The sequence below is a fragment of the Palaemon carinicauda genome, chromosome 28 (genome assembly GCF_036898095.1).
Source record: "Palaemon carinicauda isolate YSFRI2023 chromosome 28, ASM3689809v2, whole genome shotgun sequence".
Classification (NCBI taxonomy): domain Eukaryota; kingdom Metazoa; phylum Arthropoda; class Malacostraca; order Decapoda; family Palaemonidae; genus Palaemon; species Palaemon carinicauda.
Genome location: NC_090752.1, coordinates 65190501 through 65210500, shown reverse-complemented (window position 1 = coordinate 65210500; position 20000 = coordinate 65190501). Strand labels below are relative to the sequence as shown.

At 33.3% G+C, this 20000-nt stretch overlaps 1 pseudogene; it reads right to left on the bottom strand.

Moving 5' to 3' along the window:
• The window catches only part of LOC137621863 (uncharacterized), a 72380-nt pseudogene that overhangs the window by 52122 nt on the left and 258 nt on the right, over positions 1 to 20000 (bottom strand).

Below are 20000 nucleotides of genomic sequence, written 5' to 3'. Positions count from 1 at the left end.
AACTTGAATTTTTTGTCTGCATTTTCATTGAACATCATTTTAGTTTTACTCATATTCCCATTCAGTCCTACATTTCTGCTTTTGCTAATCGAATCTTCTACCATCTTTTGCAATTCCTCCCATGATTCACTAAACTATGTCATATTCAAATCTTGAGTTGTTAAGGTTTTCCCCATTAATATTACTTCTTACATTTTCCGTATGTAAATTTTCTAAAACTTCTTCTAGGCATGTTGTAAATAATTTAGGATAGATGGGGTCTCCCTGTTTCACTCCTTTCTCAATCGATATTTTCTAACTATATGTCTTTTAGGATTGTTGTACTTCCTGTATAGATATCTTCAAGTGTTGTAACATGAGATTAGTGTATACAGTATATATATATATATATATATATATATATATATATATATATGTATGTATGTATATATATGTATATATATACATATATATACGTGTGTGTGTGTTTATGTGTGTACGTGTATGTTGTGTGGCCATGAGAGAGACAAAGAAGATGGAGAGAGAAAGAGCAGATCAAAAAGGTGTCCTGGAGTCTCAAAAAACATCGCTATTCCATAAAAGATTATTTCAACATGAAGAAGAATTGTGGCATAAAAAGAGGGTCATCGTTTTAGTGTAGGTGAAAAGAAATTCTTACTCTTTCACTTCACCTCATGAAAAGAAGTGAAAAATATTCACGAAGAGAGAAGCAGGGGAATGAAAGGGATGAATAACATATTTTCGCCCAATCACTTTTGGTCGAATAACTATTTTGGTAGATTTAGGAAAGAAGAAAAGTCATGGAAAAATATTAATGTTCTCAATGGAATCACTTGAAAAATTTGGATGATTTATTTCTCAATCGTGGGTTTTTTTTTTTTTTCGTTTAATAGAGCAGGCATAAAACAGAATGAAATTTACTATATTTTACTAATTGAATTGAAGAGTATTTTGGGTATGACTTGTTACAGAGGATCTTACTTTAATCTCACAGACACACGTATATATATATATATATATATATATATATATATATATATATATATCTATATATATATATATATATATATTATATATATATATATATATATATATATATATATATATATATATATATATATATACATGAATATGTCCCTAGTTTTGTATCAGAAACTTTTATAATATTAGATCTGACTTTTTTGGAAACATTATCAAATGAAGGGAATTTGGTATAAGTAAAAACAAAATAATCTTTTCAACTCTGAACCGATAACTTCTATTTCAGTTCTAGATTTTACCAAAAAAGTAAAAAGAAAAATCTCCCATATAGAATAAAGAGCAAGTATCTGGATATATATATATATATATATATATATATATATATATATATATATATATATATATATATATATATATACATACATGCATACATACATATCATTCCAGTCACATTCAGCTCTCCCCATCCTTCGTGAAAGGTGGATAGGAAGTAGCCATACCCTAGTGTGAGAGGGGTGCGTGTGTGTTCATATCTATCAAAAGGTTTTTGACGGGTTGCATACACTTGTCTAGACTATTTATTATGATGATATTAAGATTTTTAGTCAATTAACAATTTTTTTATTTTTATAAAAAGATGATTTGAAGGACACAAAAAATAAAATTTTGTATAAAATATTCATTTTATTTCGAATGGCGGAAACATGAAAGGATTTACGGATGTTTCTGAACAATTTTACATAATACTTTATGAAAATCTTTATTATTTGGTTTAAATGAAATTTGATACTTCATGGTGCTTTCACATTTATAATGATTAAAATAAAATGATTATTGATACATTTCGTAAACATTTTAAATTGTAATTCAAATCTCTCTCTCTCTCTCTCTCTCTCTCTCTCTCTCTCTCTCTCTCTCTCTCTCTCTCTCTCATAAACATTTTAACTTGTAATCTAAATTTCTCTCTCTCTCTCTCTCTCTCTCTCTCTCTCTCTCTCTCTCTCTCTCTCTCTCTCTCTCTCTCCTTGCATGAAACTGTGACTGTCGTAACAACCTATTTCCATGCTAATTTGGGCAAAGTTGTTTGTTTTGATTGTTTGTATCAAGGCTCCTTTTCCTCTTCCTCTTCCTCTTCCTCTTCCTCTTCCTCTTCCAGGTCCCACACAACATCCCACAGTTCTCCATGTTCCCACACTAACCCCCACAACCCTCCCTGCCCACAATAAACCTTTCTCCAGGTTAAAGGTTTAAAGGCCGCTCATGAATGGCAGAGGCAAGGGACAGTGACATTGCCCTATCAAGCATGACAATACCCTAGATACTGATCATATTACACATGATCAGCGCCCAAGCCCCATCTCCACCCAAGCTAAGACCAGGGAAGGTCAGGCAGTGGCTGCTGATGACTCAGTAGGTATACCTACAGGCTCTCTCTCTCTCTCCCCCCCCCCCCCCCCCATGCTTAGCTCATAAGGATGGTGAGGCTAAAGCGACCAAAGGAACTAACGAGTTTGAGCGGGATTCGAACCTCAGTCTGGCAATTATCAGGCAAGGACGCTACCACCATGGCCAAAGAGAAATACATTTTTCAGTGTTTCTAATCTTCTGAAACAGATAATATTTTGAAAGAATTTAATAGAATTAGAGGTTTTATAGTGTTCTCAAGTCCGTCTATGTTATCCAATTCAGTCTCACTGGTTTTAAATATTCCTTCAGCAATTTATTTCATCGAGAGAGAGAGAGAGAGAGAGAGAGAGAGAGAGAGAGAGAGAGAGAGAGAGAGAGAGAGAGAGATGTTGGTCTCTAGATTTTTTCTTCCTCTGAAAGGCATGTTTTTCTGTGCAAGATTCATTCAAAGATTCATCTGTGAGATTTTGAAGTCTGTGACGTTCCAAATTGTGATATTTCATTTTCTGAGAAGAATGAGTGACAGTCATCATCGTCATCTCCTCCTACGCCTATTGACGCAAAGGGCCTCGGTTAGATTTCGCCAGTCATCTCTATCTTGAGCTTTTAATTCAATACTTTTGCAATTATCCTCTCATACTTCACGCTTTATAGTCCTCAGCCATGTAGGTCTGGTTCTTGCAACTTTTCTAGGGCCTTGTGGAGCCCAGTTGAAAGTTTGGTGAACTATTCTCTCTTGGTGAGTGCGAAGAGCATGACCAAACCATCTCCATCTGCCCCTCAACATGATCTCATCCACATATGGCACTCGAGTAATCTCTCTTATAGTTTCATTTCTAACTGTGACAGTAAGGAAACAAATAAAATGACTAAACGATAAAAATGGACACTTTGGAGATAGGGATAAAACTGGAGAAGGAATTTATTTTAATTTTATTGATGAAGAAAGATTAGGCCTATGAAACGGGGTGTAACGCCATCAAGATAGAAGGCAAGTTGATTACATTAAGTAAACTATAAGGGCACTCAGTAGAGCGCAGACCTCCGACGCGGCAACTCATTTTTCGACCTTTTGTGTCACCTTGACCTTGACCTCTGACCTTAACATGTATTAAATTGTGCGGATTTTCATAGACTGAAATATGAACCAATTTTGAAGTCTCTGTGACAACGATGTCTCAACTTACTGCTGATTACGCAAATTGGACATTTTTCTTGAGTCTGACCTTGACCTTTGACTTTGACCTTCCAAAATTTTTAACAATTCCAGCTTTTTACATAACAGTTAATCCATGCAAGTTTCATTATTCTACGATTAGAATTGTAACCATGAAGCTGGTCACAAACAAACACACCCCTACAAACAAAAACACAAATATGGGGCAAAACACAACCTCTTTTCAACTTCGTAGGCCACAGCTAAATACAATGGTAATTATATTTTACTTTTTGAGTAAATGATAGTTTATAGTTAATCAGGATTATATAGAAAACGGAAGGAAAATTAATTGCAATGGGAAATAATTATAAAAGTATATATTTATGAAGATTTATTGGAAATTTTATCATACATCAAGAAATACTTAGATTCCCTTCAATAGAGATCTAAAAATAGTTTATCTGATCCTATGATAAGCTATATGAACACTGGTTACAAGGTCAAAAACTTTGAAATATGAATACACATTTGGTTTAAACACAATATATGTTCAGCAAGTTTTACACGCTTATTCGATTACTTGGATTTTCCCCTTATTTAAAATAGAGGAATTGTCTGGATATATATATATATATATATATATATATATATATATATATATATATATATATATGTGTGTGTGTGTGTGTATATATGTATATATATGTATATGTGTATGTGTGTGTATGTATCTATGTATCTTTCTGATCGCGCCCAGGGCATTTTCAGACGTGTAACTATTCGGTTTTCCCCGTCCCTCTGGTATGGGGGAGAGGAGTAGTCATACTCTTGTGAGAGGTGGTACACCGAGAGGTGAGGGGATAGAAAGGGTTGAATATGTGTGTGCGTATCTATCTAAGTATTTACCATCATTCTCTGACGGGTCGAGTACACTAGTTAGGAATACTCCTGACTAATTGTAAAGTAACGTTTGCAACCGTATTTCAACCTTGATTTACTTACATTATTTTAATTTTTAATTTTTTTTATTTTACTAAATTGTTGTCCAAAATAAAATTTATTTTGAACTCTCCTTCCCCTAAAGACCTATTTCTCGTCAATGAATGTTTTTTTTTTTTATGTTATTTCTGATAGAATTTATACATATACAGAATATTCCTTTGGGAAAACAAATAAAAACTCCAGTACACTTTTTCAATATTTTCAATAATTTATAGCGGTGAACGATTTTCCCTTCAATCTTTATTAAAAAATGTATTTGCTGCAATGGCTTTGTTGCGGATACTTTATAGAATAAGTTATCCTATTGGAAACGACCCTGTCTGACGATCGCAGGACTGGGGTTCGAGTCCCGCTCTAGCTTGATAGTTTCTTGTAGTGTCTGCAACCTCACCATCTTTGTGAGATGTTTAGGGAGCCTATAAGTCTACATGCTGAGTCATTAGCAGCCGTTGCCTGGCTCCCCCTGGTCTCAGCTTGGGTGAAGGGGTGGCTTGGACTCTGAACATATGTATGTATGGTCAGTCTGAAGGGCATTGTTGTGCTAGCCAGGGCAATGTCACTCTCCTTAGCCTTTGCCATCCATGAGCGGCTTTTAAAGAGGACAGTACCGTGTTATTACTTTCCTATCGCCCGATTAGGTAAGTATAGTATTTGAAATCTCGGTTATTTGGTGGTGTTATTTGTTCTGTGTTATATCATTTGGCATTTTGATGGTAATATTAAGTGAAATATCGAATGGTCAGTAATTATTTGAATAATTGAGGATGAACATGGTAACATGGTAAGGACTAGAAGTAAATGTTTCAATAGAAACATATGGTATTTTACTCTTTAGCTTTGTTAAATTACAAGACATTATTTGATGCAATCGAGGCTCGTCATTAATATAGAAAATTAATGACTCATATGAAAGTATGAAAAAGAAAAGACATTATCGAATGGTGGCCTATTGGTAACGTCTCTGCATGGTGATCGCCAGACTGGGGTTGGAGTCCAGCTCAGACTCGTTAATTCCTTTGGTGTCTGTAACCTCTCAATCCTTGTGAGCTAAGGGGGTTTGGGGGAGCATATAGGTGTACCTGTTGAGTCATCAGCAGCCATTGTCTTGCTCTCCTTGGCCCTAGCTTGGTTGGAGAGGGAGTTTGTATAAATGGTCAGTCTCTAGACCATTGCCTTGCTTGCTAGGGCAAATTAACTATCTTGTCTCTGCCATTCATGAGTGGCCTTTAAACTTTTAAAACATTCGGTCAAGAAGGAAATACTCATAGGGAGGGAACAGTCTTATCAAATTAACATATAAACAAAGATTATTTATAAGTGAAAAATGGTTAGCTGAGCTACTTAATTCTGTAATTAGTAAAAGTATGTGAGACATGAGGAGGATAAACAACATAGGGCTACACAAGGCACTAGAAGAATTGGAAGACCCAGGCCTACATGGCTGAGAACTATGAAGTGCGAAGTTGGAGATGATGAATGGAGAAGTATTGAAGTAAAAGCTCAAGACAGAGACGACTGGTGAAATCTAACCGAGGCCCTTTGCGTCAGTAAGCATAGAAGGAGATGATGATGATGTGAGACATAATGAAGAAAATTATTGAGGAAATATACTGTGATAGGAAGCATTATCAGAGTTTGTCTAAATACCACAGCTTAGGAAAGAAAAAAAAATAGATTTTTTATTAATCAATGAAAGGTCATGTAGATATATTTAGAATTAAACGGGATAATCTATTTATTACTTGTAACCTACTTATCCTACTTTATTGTTAATGATTCCTGATATACTTAGGAGTGGAATAGGGAATATTATTTATGTTGCTCGTAATAATTCTTTTTTTCTTTGATAAAAATAAGTTTGGATGAAATAAACATAGTTAGAGATTTATAGTAGTGCTTCATGATTATATTGTTACACATATATTCATGCGTGTTTATATATATATATATTTATATATATATATATATATATATATATATATATGTGTGTATATATATATATATATATATATATATATATATATTATATATACATAAATATATATATATTTATATATATATTAATATATGTATTTATATATATATATATATATATATATATATATATATATAGATAGATAGATAGATAGATAGATAGGTAGATAACTAAGTATATATATATATATATATATATATATACTTAGTTATCTACCTATCTATCTATCTATCTATCTATATATATATATATATTATATATATATATTATGTATACATATATATACTTAGTTATCTATCTATCTATTTATATATATTATATATATATACTTAGTTATCTATCTATCTATCTATCTATCTATATATATATATATATATATATATATATTACATATATATACATATATAATATATTTTTATATAATATATATATATATATATATATATATATATATTTATATATATGTGTGTGTGTGTGTGTGTGTGTGTGTGTGTGTGTGTGTGTGACAAAAGTTTATGAATATTTATGTATTGAAAATCTTGCATCAAAATCCTCAGTATTTGGAACATGCCAAGATTTCATATTCAAACAAATGGTGAACTACAGCTTTTAAGAATATTTTCAGAACGACATTTGATTAAAGTTATAATCGAATTGGTATAATACTTATATTTTCTTGAATATTAGTAAATGTAATTGGTCTTTTATTTCATGAAGATATTGCATATGGAAACCTAAGTAATTAATACCTATGGTGTAGCCAGACTATTTCTTTATGGTATTATAAGAAAATTCCATGTTCTTTTTACATGTCGTTTGCCCCCAAAATTGGGGTAAGTGCCATGGTTGATAGATAGGTGTAAATAAAGATATTTTCCTAAGGATTGTAAAACCTATCATTATTTTCAAACTGGATATTGTGCCCTTCTCCTACCAAGCTATGACCAGGGAGGGCAAGACCATGACTCCTGATGACTCGGCAGGTAGACCTACAGGCTCCTTCTATCCTTACCTCATAAGGATGGCGAGGTTGCAAACATTAAAAGAACTAACGAGTTTGAGCTGGATTCGAACCCCAGCTTGGCGATCACCAGGCGGGGACGTTACCACATCGCCCACCACAACCCGGGTTCGATTCCCTTGCCACCGAAAGCTATTATCTTTTTTTGGGTTCCCCCTTGGGTCTCTGATCCCAAGGTATAGAGAGAATCCAGATCACCAGTCAGGGACGTTACCAATGGGTCACAGCAGGATAAAGTCTTGAATTTTCCATATTTTCATATAAGTAATTAATTTTAGAAATCAATCACGAGTCTCGATTCCAGACTTCGTTCATTGCAAATTGGGTAAAAAAAATACCCATTACTAGCAATTAGCATTGCAAGAGAGGCAAGGCTGATTTCTTTTTCGCATAAAGCTGACATATTTTGTAAATGTTGGGTGAGTCGAACTGTATTTTTTGCATGTAAAGATTTTTTTTTACTACATGCAGCCATCAGATTTTCGTTTTGATTCAGTCGTGATATGAGAGAGAGAGAGAGAGAGAGAGAGAGAGAGAGAGAGAGAGAGAGAGAGAGATTTAAAAGGTTCTTGGATGCCTCAAAGACTTTTTAGTCCATCCGTGAAGGCTCCATTTGCTTTTGGATAATTCGAATTAGTGTAAACGTTTAGAGAGTTTTTATGATCCTGTCTAACTTATTCATGAATCTGTTTACCGTGTTACTGTTCACTTCATCACCTGGAGGTCTGTTCGGCGTATTTGCTATTTTGTATGTAAAGAAATTACCACAGTGACTGGTGTTGTATCTTATCAATTCCAGTTACGATGGTCTGATTTGTGTTAACTGTGAAGAGGCTGTTGTTATCAACATTTGTTATTCATTTAAGAATTTTGAACGCCCCTATTAACTATATATCCCCTTAATCGTCAAGTTTGTAGATCAGATAAGTTCAAACGGCCCATCCTCCGTCTACATCCAAGTTACTTGGAGCCCAGAATTGGAGTCCGTATTCTAGATGGGGTCTAACTTAGACTTACAGCCGTAGTACAATGTCTTTATTTCTGTATTTGCTTTGTCTTTTTATGTAACCTACTAGTTTTTGTGCTTTCTTTTTCGTGAACTTCAAATCTTTGCTGATAATAATGGCGAGACTGTTCTCATCCACACTTTCATTATTCAACAGAGAGTAATATGTGTCTGGTGGTTACTATAATCCAGGACCCACTGAGAGAGAGAGAGAGAGAGAGAGAGAGAGAGAGAGAGAGAGAGAGAGAGAGAGAGAGAGAGAGAGAAATTGTGGAGGAGACTATGGACAATTTACAATTCTATCCCATTCATAGTTTATATTTGAAAGATGTATTTTAATGTTGTTAATGTTCTTAAAATATTTTATTTTAGATGTTCATTACTTCTCTTGTAGTTTATATATTTCCTTGTTTCCTTTCCTCGCTGGGCTATTTTCCCTGTTGGAGCTCTTATATCGTACTGTGTTTCCAACTCGGGATGTAGCCTAGCTAATAATAATAATAATAATAATAATAATAATAATAATAATAATAATAATAATAATAAAACATCATCATCATCATCACCTCCTACGCCTATTAACGCAAAGGGCCTAAGTTAGATTTCGCCAGTTGTCTCTATCTTATGCTTTTAAATCAATACTTCTCCATAATAATAATAATAATAATAATAATAATAATAATAATAATAATAATAATAATGATAATAATAATAAAAATGATAATAAAAATACTACTAATACTACCACTATTAATAGTAATAAAATCAATGATAATAATAATAATAATAATAATAATAATAATAATAATAATAATAATAATAATAATAATACAATTCTCTAAAAAAAAAACACTAATCCTCCCCCATAACCTTAAGAAGAACCACAGGGAAGTAAATGAATGTAAATAAAGGTGAATAGAGTCGTATCTACATTCTCATAACGCTTGAATTATTATTCTCATTTCTCACTGACGAGGAGAGATAAGGGAATATATGGAGAAAGAGAAAAAAACAATGGAAGATATATATTTCGACTTTTTGTCTGGTGTATGGGGATCTGGACATTTAAGGGAATAATAGAGAGAGTGAATGTTAGAGAGAGTGAATGTTCCTTTTTTTCAGGTCTTGGGTTGTGCCATAGCCTCTGTACCATGGTCTTTCACTGTCTTGGGGTAGAGTTCTCTTGCTTGAGGGTGCACTCGGCACAATATTCTATCTTAGTACTCTTCCTCTTGTTTTTTATAGTTTATATAAGAAATATTTATTTTAGTGCTGTTACTGTTCTTAAAATATTTCATATTAATTTTTAATTACTTTTCTTGGAGTTTCCTTACTTCCTTTCCTCACTGGGCTGTTTTCCCTCTTAGAGCCCGGGGCCTTAAAGCATTCTGCTTTTCCAAGTATGGCTGTAGCTTAGCAAATAATAATAATAATAATAATAATAATAATAATAATAATGATAATAATAATAATGAAATTCTTATAACAGATATGCAAATGAGGTATGTTAGTAGTTTCGATATTTTTTGAAATTTATACAAACGGAAATTCAAATTTTATTCGTAGTATTTAAAAGGATTAATTATTCTTTAAGATTAAATTGACATATTTTGAAAATTTCTGCAAAATTTCGTAATATTTAATGTCCTACAATTAATTAATTTTGTAAAAAGAAATTATGAATGACATTATCCGCTAAATATATAAATAGTAAAGTTGAATAAAAAGATTCATTAATTAATTTTTCCTTTAAAATATCAAACCTTAATAACTTAAGACGATATCTTCTAAAATCTATAAAGGACATCAATTGTTATCTCTAAAAATGCAGTGCTTACCTTTCACCCCTAATACAGCTGAGATATAGATAATATCTTTTAAACTTATTACAGACTAAATAAAACATCCACCTGCCACTTTTATTCGCAGAAAAACATTAATGTATCATCGGTAAATTCAGAGAGTTCCTAATCCACTGCCAAAATATATTTCTTAATCTATTAAAATACTTTTTCATATTTGTATTGGGAAAAACACGGTTGCTTCTTTTTGAAGGACTTTGCTTTGGCTTTAGGGCAGACAGTAGTCCCAATCGGCTGCCCTGCCTGACATCGCTTTAATCCCCGGCAGTAGTCAATTCTTTTTAGTGAGGCAGATTTGCACGCACTCGGAAGGGTGCCCTTTTAGCTCGGAAAAGTTTCCTGATCGCTGATTGGTTAGACAAGATAATTCTAACCAATCAGATAGCAGGAAACTTTCCCGAGCTAAAAGGGCACCGCTGTGAGTCAGTGCAAAAGCGCCTCATTAAAAACAATTGAGTATAGTCACCAGATTCCATCTCTCCCAGCAGTGAGGAGTCCTGGCGTGGTTAGGTCGACAGTTCGAGACGTGGGAGGTGTCTGTTATGTCTTTAGAGGGTATTGGAGTGGCTTTGTTTATGTATGTATTAGTCTGTAACAAACATTTGCTTTAAATATACCTAGACTTTCTGATCCACTACCAATTTATATAATGTTGTATATAAATTGTATCAAGGCAGTAAGCCGATATGTATGCAACTGTTTTGATATCCTGATCTCGGAGATCTGCTCTTAAGCCATATACATTTTTATATTATAAATTTTATACGATTATTGACTTAGTAGACCTCAACATGTCTGCATCACCTTGGTGTTCCTTTTAAGCATAATTATTTATTTATTTATTTATTATTATTATTATTATTATTATTATTATTATTATTATGTTGTTGTTGTTGCTGTTGCCATTTAACATTGTTTCAATATTTCTTATGACATTTTCCATGAAAAAATAACGATTGATTTTGTTTGCTTTCCTCATCCCATTCATGATTAATTTTTAATACAATGAAGCAGAACTCTCTCTCTCTCTCTCTCTCTCTCTCTCTCTCTCTCTCTCTCTCTCTCTCTCTCTCTCTCTCTACTTTCCACCAGATCACTCTCCAGTCCTTCAATCTATAAAGACAATGCAGCGATACTAACCTCCTTCATTTACATGCTAATTCCGGACGACCTGTTTGTCCTCGTTTTGTTCACGTTTACCTACGAGCATCGTTTGTTGCATCGCGCGCTGATCGCAAGCTCACACTTAGCTCACTCCCCTCATCCAACTCGCGTTTATTGCCTTCTTCTTCTTGTTCTTGTTGTTGTTGTTGTTGTTGTTGTTGTTGTTCTTCTTCTTCTTCTTCTTCTTCAGATGCAATCAAAGTTGGGGACAGGCACCTTCAAATAACATCCTCTTTTCTGAGCGTATATCTCCCTGTCTTGATTTATTAGTCCAGCTTTTGCAACAGATTCTGCAAAGGTTTTTTTTTTCGCTAAGGTTTCTTATCTTTGCCTCTCAAAATTAAAGGTAGCGTAGGTTTTTCTTAATTGGGTTCTGTGGGTTCATAAAGATGTTTAAAAAGATTTTAGGATATCAATGTAATAATGCTTTTATCATAATCTGCATTTATCAGTATAGATATTTTTAAATATTTCATGTCAATGTGAAGATAATTCTTTAATTATTATCTGCATTTATCACTAAAGATATTGATAAATATTTGATATAAATACGAAGATCTTAAAGCTTTTATCATTATCTACTTCTATCAATAAAGATATTGATAAATGTTTTATATAAATATGAAGCTAATAACGCTTTTATAATTATCTGCTTTTTTCGATAAAGATATCTATAAATATTTGATATCAATACGAAGATAACAATTTCATCAGTATCTGATTTTATCAATAAAGATTTTGATAAATATTTGATATCAATATGAAGCTAATAACGCTTTTATCATTATATGCTTCTATCAATAAAGATATTTATGAGTATTTGATATCAATACGAAGATAATAACGCTTTTATCAATATCTGCATTTATCAGGATATATATGCATATGTTTGGATATATATGCATATATGTACATATATATACTGTATATATATGCATATATATATGTATATATATATATATATATATATATATATATATGTGTGTGTGTGTGTGTGTGTGTGTGTGTGCGTGCGTGCGTGTGTGTATGTATATGTGTTTATAAATTATATATCAGATAGGGCTCATACCCAGTGGATTGATATAGATTTGCATTAAATTGATAAACACTTCCCATTAAACAGAATTAAATTCCTTACACATTTAATTCCATTAAAAAATTAATAAAAGTATTTCTATTAAACAAAACAATTCCAAAAGAATATTATTTTCGTTCCACGAATGTTACTTAAATAATGAAATAGTTGAACGTTTCATCAAAAATAAAGATATTTCAGACCAAAATTCATGGAAAGTTGTTTTTAGGTAAAGAAATATTTGGACTTATATTGCAGTCATTTTAATTCCAATCTAATTATGTAACTTTTAACTTGGTCTTTAACTTCTGATCTTTTATCTTCTAAACGATTAAGAGAAATTATGCCTAGCATAAGGTATTTTTATATTTTTCCTTGAAAACTTCTAGAAGGTCACTCCAAAATCAAAACATTGTTTTCTAGTCTCGGGTAGTGCCGTAGCCTCTGTACCATGGCCTTCCACTGTCTTGAATTAGAGTTCTCTTGCTCTATCGTACACTCCGGTGCGTTGTTGTATCTTATTTATTTCTTTCGTGTTTTTTTAAGTTTTTATAGTTCACATATGAAAGATCTAATTTAATGTTGTTAAAATATTTTATTGTGATTATATTACTTCTTTTGTAATGTATTCATTTCCTTGTTTCCTATCCGTACTGGGCTATTTTTCCTTGTTGGATCCCTTGGGGTTATAGCATTTTGCTTTTCCAATTAGGGTTTTAGCTTAGCTTCTAATAATAATAATAATAATAATAATAATAATAATAATGTGTGTGTTTGTGTTATATTAATCTATATATTTTATAGTACACCACATGCAATAATCCACTTTGGAACGCGTTGTCACTGGTGGGAACATCTTTTTGGTTCTCCTAGATATATGTTAAACTTTATTCCGTTTCCTCTAAGAATGATTGCCTATAAAGAGTGATTGCCTAAAAAGAGCGACTGTCTAAAAAGACTACCTAAAGGAGTGATTGCCTAAAAAAGACTGGTTGCCTAAAAATATTAATTGTCTAAAAAGACCGATTGTCTTAAAAGAGTGATTGCCTAAGAAGAGTGTTAGCCTAAAGTAGAGTGTTTGTCTAAAATGAGTGATTGCCTGAAAGGAATGAGTACCTAAAAAGGGTGCTTGCCTAAAAAATTGATTGCCTTAAAATGAGTGATTACCTAGAAGAGTGATTGCCTAAAGAGTGCTTGCCTAAAAAGAGTGATTGTCTAAAATGAGTGATTGCCTAAAAAAGGGGGATTATTTACCTTTTCCCCTTGGGAGACGAGACCTCAGGTGGTAAATTTTCCCCCACTCTAACATCCTTCCCTGCCACTGACGAGGTTAATCAACCCCCTACGAACTTATTACCTTTCTATAGGCAGGTATATAGTAATTGTATATATATATATATATATATATATATATATATATATATATATATATATATATATATATATATATATATATATATATATATATATATGCAAAAAGGGCTTAAGATATTTCCCTTTTCCGTATAATATGAAGTTTGTAATTTTGAAACACTTTCTATATGCAAATGGAATCGTTTAGAACGTATATTTCTCTTTAAATATACTTTTGAAACAATTATTATATGCAATTGAAATGTTTTTAGAATTTATATTTCTCTTTAAACATAACTTGGAAGCACTTCATATATGTAAATGGAATGATTTTATAACGTATAATTCTCTTTAATATACTTTTAAAACACTTCCTATATGCAAATGGGAGATTTTTCGAGCGTATATTTCTCTTTTGATTATACTTTTGAAAAACTTTTTATATGCATATGGAATGATTTCATTACGTGTATTTCTCTTTAAATATGCTTTTGAAACACTATATTCAAATGGAATGTTTTAATTACGTATATTTCCATTTGAATATACTTTAGAAACACTTTCTATATGTAAATGGAATGTTTTAAGAACGTATATTTCTCTCTGAATATACTTTTTAAAAACTTTCTATATTTAAATGGAATGTTTTTAGAAAGTATATTTTTCCTTAAATATACTTTTGAAACACTTTCTATATGCAAATGGAATCGTTTAGAATGCATATTTCTGTTTAAACATACTTTTGAAATCCTCTCCAAATGGAAGGTTTTTAGAAAGTATATTTCTCTTTAAATGTACTTTTGAAACACTTTCTATATGCAAGGAAAGGATTGAAGATCATTTTTTTTTTTTTTTTTTTTTTGGTATCATATGAAGTTTGTGATTTTGAAATACTTTCTATAATGTAGAAAGGAATTCAATATATTTATCTTTTCCGTATAATATAAAGTTTGTAATTTTGAAACACAAAGGTCTGTTTATGATTCATAGGACCTTTAAACATCCTTCTGAAATACCAGCATTTGATCAACCAAATTTTCTAATCCCATTTTTTTTTTAATCTCTCTTTCTGCTTCATTGCCATGAGTCAGAATTCCAAAAAAATATGTTAAAATCTATATTAATTTTTTCTGCAATTCCAAATTTTTTTGGACATTCGTATTCGTGAAGTGACGATAAAATGAATCCCATGTACCTTGGTCCTGTGATCGTAGGATTTCTTGAGAGGTGTTCTACCGCAGTGTACATTTTCCTTGAAAGGAATCCTATTATTCTCGCACGCAAGTTCTTACTATGTTAAAGGGAGACCTGATGGTGATGATAGGTAACAATAAATACTCACAGGTTGGCCAGGGCACCAGCCACCCGTTGAGATACTACCGCTAGAGAGTTATGGGGTCTTTTGACTGGCCAGACAGTACTACATTGGATCCTCCTCTCTGGTTACGGTTCATTTTCCCTTTGCCTACATACACACTGAATAGTCTGGCATATTCTTTACATATTCTCCTCTATCCTCATACACCTGACAACACAGATTACCAAACAATTCTTCATCACCCAAGGGGTTACTGCACTGTAATTGTTCAGTGCCACTTTCCTCTTGGTAAGGGTAGAAGAGACTCTTTAGCTATGGTAAGCAGCTCTTCTAGGAGAAGGACACTCCAAAATCAAACCACTGTTCTCTAGTCTTGGGTAGTGCCATAGCCTCTGTACCATGGCCTTTCACTGTCTTGGGTTAGAGTTCTCTTGCTTGAGGGTACACTCGAGCACACTCTCCTATCTTATTTCTCTTCCTCTTGTTTTGTTAAAGTTTTTATAGTTTATATAGGAGATATTTATTGTTGTTACTCTTCTTAGAATATTTTATTTTCCTTTTTTCTTTTCCGCACTGAGCTATTTTCCCTGTTGGAGCCCCTGGGCTTATAGCGTACTGCTTTTCCAACTAGGGTTGTAGCTTAGTAAGTAATAATAATAATAATAACACGAGAATACCTCACATGATCATAAATGCACATATACATACGGTGTATATATATACTGTATATATATATATATATATATATATATATATATATATATATATATATATATATATATATATATATATATATATATATGTATATATATATATATATGTATATATATACATATGTATATATATAGATATATATATATATATATATATATATATATATATATATATATATATATATATATATATATATATCATCTCCTATGTATATTGATGCCCCGATTAGATTTCGCCAGTCGTCTCTGTCTTGAGCTTTTAATTCAATACTTCTCCATTCATCATCCCCTACTTCACGCTTCATAATCCTCAGCCATGTAGATCTGGGTCTTTCAACTCTTCTTGTGCCTTGTGGAGCCCAGCTAAAGTTTTGGTGAACTAATCTCTCTTGGGGAGTGCGAAGAGCATGCTCAAACCATCTTCTTCTCCAACTAGGGTTGTAGTATAATAATAATAATAATAATAATAATAATAATAATAATAATAATAATAATAATAATAATAATAATAACCTTCATCATGATCTCATCCACATATGGCACTCGAGTAATCTCTCTTATAGAGATACTACCGCCAGAGAGTTATGGGGTCGTTTGACTGGCCAGACAGTACTACATAAGACCTTTCTCTCTGGTTATGGTTCTTTCCTTTTGCCTACACAGACACCGAATAGTCTGGCCTATTCTTTACAGATTCTCCTCTGTCCTCATACACCTGACAAAACTGAGATTACCAAACTATTCTTCTTCTCTCAAGGGGTTAACTACTGCACTCTAATTTCAGTGGCTACTTTCCTCTTGGTAAGGGTAGAAGAGACTCTTCAGCTATGGTAACCAGCTCTTTTAGGAGAAGGACACTCCAAAATCAAACCATTGTTCTCTAGTCTTGGGTAGTGCCATAGCCTCTGTACCATGGTATTCCAATGTCTTGGGTTAGAGTTCTCTTGCTTGAGGGTACACTCGGGGACACTGTTGTATCTAGTTTCTCTTCCTCTTGTTTTGATATAGTTTTTAAAGTTTATATACGAAATATTCATTTTAATGTTGTTACTATTCTTAAAATATTTAATTTTTCCTTATTTCCTTTCCTCACTGGGATATTTTCCCTGTTGGAGCCCCTGGGCTTATAGCATCCTGCTTTTCCAACTAGGGTTGTAGCTTAGCATTTGATAATAATAATAATAATATCCTTCTGATTGCTTTTTTCTCAAATCTACTAAATCTATTGGAGATTGTTTCATTGTCATACCATGACTCATGTCCATATAGTAACACCGATCTCACCAAACTGATATATAGTCTGATTTTTATTTTTAATTTCAGGCTATTTAATTTCCAAATTTTACGTAACCTAGCCTTTGACTGATTTGATTTTTTCAATCTCACTAAACCCTAATTCTCTAATTCTAAAGACAATGTATTGGAGATAATAGTTCCCAAATACTTAAATGATTCTACCTCTTTAGTCCTTTCTTCTTCCCTTTGATATTTCATCTTCCATTGCATACTCCGTTCTCATCATCTCTGTCTTTCTTCTATTTATTTTGAGCCCAACCTCGTGTGATATTTCATGCATTCTGGTAAGCAAGCATTGCAAATCCTGTAGTATTCTGCAAATAAGGACAGCATCATCAGCATACTCTAACGTTTCCAGAGGCCGTGTAATAGTGTTTTTTTTTTTTTTTTTAATAACTCCTAAAATAACTGATGGATTTCCATGATATCAAAGCAGGGAGCGCTTCATACAATGGCCTAATTTTGGGAAATACTGTGCATTGCCAATTACGTTTCATTAACTTTTTTACTTAAGAAAATGAGGCTAAAGCCAGTCTTAGCCACCCACACATTCGCAAAAGTGATGACGTCCCTCAGTGACGTTGTTATAACGTTTCTTCCCCTGTACCTCCCATCCCCCGAATTGTTAAACGCCTGTTTAACTCCATAGATAATTGTCATATGACCTACCCCAAGCAATACGAAATTCTTTGTCAGTAAAAGTTCAGCATACCTGGTAATGTGATTCGTGACTTTAGACTTTACCTAAACACAAGACCAACGTTTTATATCTTACCCACTCGCTTACATTGAAGATCAACAATGAGACTTATGACAGGAGACGAAAGAAGCCATGCTAACCCTACACTTCGCACTTCAAGCGAGTGTTAGTAAAGCAATAGAAATATAGTTTTCTTTAGGTTAAGCCGTAGGACTCATTCTTCCATACAACACAGGTTACTGGATACATCAATTGCCAGGAAGAAAATAACAGAGAGCATTGATTGATATAATTTATCATATCAATTTCACCAGAGAGAGTAGCTTGAATTCCTTAGAAGGTAGACTTCTAAAAGATGTTTCATATAAGGGCATTGACATCAGCCATTTGATAAATTTTGAAATCATATATATATATATATATATATATATATATATATATATATATATATATATATATATGTGTGTGTGTGTGTGTGTGTGTGTGTGTTTGTTCATACATACGTAAGATTTATTATATTTCAACGTATAGTTTTATATATTTATTTACGTTATAAGTACCAGTACCTATTTTTGTTACTTAAAAGGTATGCGACAAATAATATTGCGACTTTGTCACTGGAATTATACCAGACTTCAATTAATGAACCAATCAACCTTACTTTGAGAAATCCATTGACATTGTCTACATGCCAAGTTGATATACTCGTATCAAAGTATTCATTAGCTTTGCTCTTCCGAAATAATGTTATCACCAATTGCTGGAAACCATAGATTTATGAGGGATGAAAAAAAAAAAACAAGAAATGGACACTTATACATTTTACTCATCATCACTCTCAAGGAAAAGCTCGTTTTCCTCGTCACTATCAATGTTGATGATAGCCGGATCTATACTGTCTTAAATATTATCTGAAAGCCAGTAATCATCTTCAAAATATCTTGATCGTCTGACAGCGCCAGCCCACGTCTCCCCTGTTACAGCAAGCCTGGCCTCTTCAACCTCTTCAAGCCGCTGCAACGAGGAGCGCACCTGTCGTTTCATACAGCCCCACACCTGCTTGATGGCGTTGAGCTCAGGATGGGCAGTGGGCAAGCGAACCACTTCATGGCCCCAATCACTGATTATATTATCCACAATGTAAACTGGTTTCGGCCGGTTGCCCCTGCATATCTTAAGAAATTCAGGGCGTGTTGCGTGAGCTGGATGCTGTATTTTTCGAGACCTGAGCCAGTTAACCAAATCCTCCTTTTTTTGTAGCTGTTGTTGGGCATCGGCTATCTCCTGTCAATTGGCTATGGTATGGGGCGTTGTCTAGCACCAGCACCGAAGGATCCTCAAGCGACGGCAGGAGCTGTGATGTTAGCCACCGAATAAATATCTCTGAATTCATTTCTCCATGGTAGTCGCCGGTTTTATTTTTCGCAGGGAAGCATAAAAATGAATTTTCTACAAAACCTTTAGCTGTACCACCTGCTACCACCACAAACCTCTCTCCTCCTGGTGGCACCTGCCGGCTGTAGGTGGCACTGGTGACAGATTGAGAGGTGTCCACCCACTCCTTGCTATGTTGCATTCTCGTCGTAAACCACGTCTCATCGACATACACTACTTCTCTTCCTTGATCACGATGTTGCTGGAGGGATCGTAGAGCATCAACTCGGCGGCAAACGACGTTCAAAGTTACTTTCCTTAGGTACATTTTCCGCTGGGATGTTTTGTACTGGAAACCCATGTTATGGAGGATTCGTCATACTGCCTTCTCAGATGTTTCTTTAGGAATGATATTTAGCATTTTAAGTTCTTCCGCTAAAGTGGCAATAGTGAAAAATCGCTTAGCAGCAAACATGCTGTGCACATGTCTCCTAATGGAACCAACGGTGAAGTTGTCAAAGACCAGAGGCGACGTATTTGATGATGCAGGTGGTGTTTCAGGTGGATGAGGATTCTTTCCACGGTTCACCAACA